This window comes from Centroberyx affinis, unplaced genomic scaffold (assembly GCF_046629955.1).
Source record: "Centroberyx affinis isolate AG114_WGS23_722 - 3 ecotype Tasmania unplaced genomic scaffold, CSIRO-AGI_Caff_v1 ptg005244l_1, whole genome shotgun sequence".
NCBI lineage: Eukaryota > Metazoa > Chordata > Actinopteri > Beryciformes > Berycidae > Centroberyx > Centroberyx affinis.
The window spans coordinates 30,001-35,000 of record NW_027282610.1 but is presented as its reverse complement, the minus strand read 5'-3'; the positions used below and the strand labels follow the sequence as shown (position 1 = coordinate 35,000).

At 38.0% G+C, this 5,000-nt stretch overlaps 1 protein-coding gene across 1 annotated transcript in view; it reads left to right on the top strand.

Moving 5' to 3' along the window:
• oatx (organic anion transporter X) overlaps nucleotides 1–5,000 on the top strand; it is a 30,319-nt gene that overhangs the window by 7,418 nt on the left and 17,901 nt on the right. The gene's annotated exons all lie outside the window — the stretch shown is intronic.

The window sequence follows — 5,000 nt, the reverse complement described above, 5'->3', positions numbered from 1 at the left end:
TTTGAAAATGTGACATCATAGAAAGCAAAAGATTTCATTGGTTGAGTGTTTCACAGACGCCACAGAAGACAAAGTGGTTCAGAAGGTTCAGCCTGGTGTGCAGCTTCCATAAAACACTGTGAAAAAGAGTGGAACACTGGTGTCAAACAAACGTTAATATCTCAAAAACTATACATCGCATCGCTTATATATTGACATTGTGAGTGAGAGCAGAAGCAGCTGAAGGGTTTGGTGTATAATATATGTATGTAGTATTAAAGTTGTGTGAACTGTCACAGTTTTAAAATGTGTGAATTTAGTAAAAAGTACAGCCTGTACAGTCTGCTAGAGTGAGTTATGACATCACACACTCTAGCCTGGCTCCATAGGATCCCATTATAAAAGTTGAAAAAAGTATAAAACTTAAACTGTGATTGCTCAAAAAGTACAAAAGGTATCAAAAAGCTGAATTAAAGTGATAAAATAATAAAAGTGGTGACCTGTTTAAAGTTTGAATTGAGTGTCTAGCTTAAAGTATGAAAGAGTAGTTAGAGTTCAAACAGGGCATGGTTTGAACATTCCATCCATTGACTCCCATTATAAAAAAAAGTGGAAAAAAGTAGAATAGTTTACATTTTAAAGTTTGAATGGAGTTTCTATCTTAAAGTATGAAGGAGTAGATAGGTGCCAGAAAAGTGTACGGATTAATAATAAAGAGCGAGAAGATTATACCTGTGATTGCTGACTCAGCAATCACACAACAAACAACATAACATAACATAACATAACATAACATAACATAACATAACATAACATAGCATAACATAACATAACATAGCATAACATAACATAGCATAGCATAGCATAACATTACATAACATAACATAACATAACATAAGATAACATAAGATAGCATAACATAACATAACATAAGATAACATAAGATAACATAAGATAACATAACATAACATAACATAACATAACATAACATAACATAGCATAACATAACATAGCATAGCATAACATAACATAACATAACATAACATAAGATAACATAACATAACATAACATAACATAGCATAGCATAACATAACATAACATAACATAACATAACATAACATAAGATAACATAACATAGCATAACATAACATAACATAACATAACATAACATAACATAACATAGCATAGCATAACATAACATAACATAACATAACATAACATAACATAACAACATAACATAGCATAACATAACATAACATAACATAACATAGCATAACATAACATAACATAACAACATAACATAGCATAACATAACATAACAACATAACATAGCATAACATAACATAACATAACATAACATAGCATAAGATAGCATAACATAACATAACATAACATAACATAACATAACATAACATAACAACATAACATAGCATAACATAACATAACAACATAACATAGCATAACATAACATAACATAACATAGCATAGCATAACATAACATAGCATAGCATAGCATAACATAACATAACATAACATAACATAACATAAGATAGCATAACATTGCATTGCATTGCATTGCATTGCATGACATGACATGACATGACATGACATTACTTGACATGATGTCATTCAGCAGACACTTTTGTCCAAAGCGACTTACAATAAGAACATTTAGTCAGCAGTATTCACACCAGCTGTGCATCACAGTCTTCATCAGCTAATACTTACAGTCACTTTGGCTCTAATTTCAGAACCTTGTGGTCATTTTTCAAAACTCTAGACACAAAACTCAAACGGTCATCACTTGTACCACAGGCTGTCCAATGTTCAAAACACTGCATTGTGCGTTCATAAAGAAACCTTGCACTTGCAGAATCATTGGTTCAAATAACTCACTTATCATGAAATACCATAGGAACATTAATTTAGATCACCCACACACAAGATACCGATAGTTTCATTGTTTAGTTGTTCGTAAAATCATTAAATATTGTAGTACAAAATATGTGATACATGTTTCATTATGGTACTACACGTAAATACATCACTGTAAAAGGACTAGTAGAGAGAATACTACAGACACTGTGGAATCAGAACCTTGATGTCATTTTTCAAAACTCTAGACACAAAACTCACAACCGATGATCAAAATGTACATTTTTCAAAACTCTAACACTTCTTCCAGTTGCTTGGATACAATCCACATAAACCTCAGATCATTTGTTCATTGAACTAAAATCACCTGTTCAAAATGACACAACTTAACATCAAAGTGTTACTGTTTCAAAATGCAATTCACACATTACATCTGAGATGACTGTCTGTTCATTTCATCACAATGATCTGAACTATCAACTGATACAGCTGCTCAGAATGAGAAGTAACTGTTGCATTACTCTTAATGCAGTTTAATGGAAACTGAGGAACAATATTCCATGTTTAGATCATGAAAGTTTCAGGAGAACGAGATCCACTGACACCAGTTACTGTGGAACATGAACCAGCTGGACTACATGATCTATGGATGTAATATTTCATCATCATTCTTTGTCAGACTGTTTCTATGGTTCATGTTCCACTTTTCCAGACCATGTTTTCAGATTTCAGAAGATTCTTCCCCAGATGTTTGGCTGATGAAAACATCCACTGTGATGTGGATGAGAACCTGAGGCCAAATCCACCAGACAGGGCTGATGGAAATATAGAAGTATAGTAATGGTGTAGTCCTGTTTGCTGAGCGGACCCCAAACCTCACTTCCATAACGTTGCAGAAAACCTTCCCCAGGTTACTGCTTACACAGATGCCTCGGTAATTGTCGGGGTCCAGTTTATCTCCACTCTTGTGTATTGGGGAAACGAGTCCTCGGCTCCAGATCTCAGGATAGCAGCCGGCCTGAAGGATGAGGTTGAACAGGTGAAGCAGGGCCTGGTGCAGCTCGGGGGGGCCGGCTGTGTTTGAGCATCTCTGTCCTGATGCTGTCAGCTCCACATGCTTTGCCAGACTTCAGTTTTCTGATGTTATCTTCTAGTTCTTTCACTGAGATTGGGTAGTCAAGTGGATTCTGATTGTTTTTGATCGTTGATTCAAGTATTCTCAACTTTTCTCTGATTTGTTTTTGTTCATGATTTAGACTGTCGGGCGAAATTTGCTCATAGAGTTTTTCAAAATGTTTTTTCAAAATGCTACAGTTTTGTAAGGCTACATTATCTGATTTGTTGTTGCTTAAGCTGTTCCATCTCTCCCAGAATTGATTTTGATCAATGGATTCCTCAATTTCTCTTAGTTTCAGATTGTAATGCTCTCCCTTCTTCTGTCTTAGGATCTGTTTGTATTCTCTTAGTGTTTCAACATAGTTTTGGTGCAGGTCTATGTTTTGTGGCTGACGGTGTTTTAGGTTGGACAGGTGTCTTAGTTTTTTCCTGACACTTCTGCAATCCTTGTCATACCACACCTCCTTTTTTGGTTTCTGTCTACATGTAGGGCTGTTTTTAATGAGACCTGCTTTATTGGCAGATTTGTGATAAATATTATTGATTTTGGTTACAGCCATGTTTATGTCAAACTGATTCGTTTTAAACTCTACTGAGAGGAAAGTGTTAATAAGCTGTATGATATCTGGAGAGCTGATTATACATATACAGACCTAGTGAGCGACAGAGATGCACTAACTCTTTTCCAGTTTTGTTTACAACATGGTCTGGGTTATTTCTGTGGGTAGTGGTGGGGGTGATGTAAGGAGAGGACTGTCCAAATATATGGCTATCACCAGCAGGATGCACTGTGTCAGTTTCACATCCTGTTCTGGCATTCAAATCTCCCAGCAATAAGACATTATCCTGGCCCTGGTAATGGCTGATTTCTTTGTGGAGATTTTCAAAGAAGTTTTCATCATAGTATGGTGACTCTGACGGGGGAGTGTAAGCTGCACATATGTATAATTCTCTGTCACATTTGATAGTGCTTTTATTCAATTTAAGCCAGATGTGTGTTGTAGCTTTTTTGATTACTTGTAATCTGGTTGACAAGTCCTCCTTGTACCATATGATAACTCCACCTGAGTCTCTACCATGGTGTATGTTTTTATGTTTGAGGGATGGCAGTAAGATTTCTTTGTAGTTTTGGGGGCAGTGGGTATCTGTGTCATTTCGACACCATGTCTCTAACAGTATTATGATATCTTGACCTGAGATGCATGAGATGAATTCTGGATCTGTACTCTTTGGTCCGAAAGTAGAAGAGTACAGACCCTGAATGTTCCAAGAGCTTATAGAGAAAGATTTCATTAATTATTAATTACATACATAGATTGTGTATAATGACAAGTAAAACATTTGGGCCAAATTTATATTTGATTCAATGACATTTCAATGTGGTAAAAATAGAATACTATTACAGTTTATTTTTTCTTTTCTTAACTAAGAATTCTGTAAATAAGTTGGAGCAATTGTTTCACCTCTCCAATGTCAGTGTGATTTTCTACTACCTGTGCATAGGTACGTTGTCTCTGAAGGGGTGACATGGCCTGAACTGTGTCAGGCTGGGCTTCTGTGTATAGTGAAGTTCCAGGTATAGGCTCTCGAGGCCTGGCACCAATGCCTGGCTGAGGTAGAGTGGGCTGGGCTCTCCTGAATGGGGCTCTGCCAAGCTGTGCTCTGCCAGGTGGGGCTCTAGTAGGTCAGGCTCTGCCTGGTGGGGCTCTAGTAGGTCAGGCTCTGCCTGGTGGGGCTCTAGTAGGTCAGGCTCTGCCTGGTGGGGCTCTAGTAGGTCAGGCTCTGCCAGGTGGGGCTCTAGTAGGTCAGGCTCTGCCAGGTGGGGCTCTAGTAGGTCAGGCTCTGCCTGGTGGGGCTCTAGTAGGTTGGCTCTGCCAGGTGGGGCTCTAGTAGGTCGGGCTCTGCCAGGTGGGGCTCTAGTAGGTCAGGCTCTGCTTGGTGGGGCTCTAATAGGTCGGGCTCTGCCAGGTGGGGCTCTAGTAGGTCAGGCTCTGCCTGGTGGGGCTCTAATAGGTCGGGCTCTGCTTGGT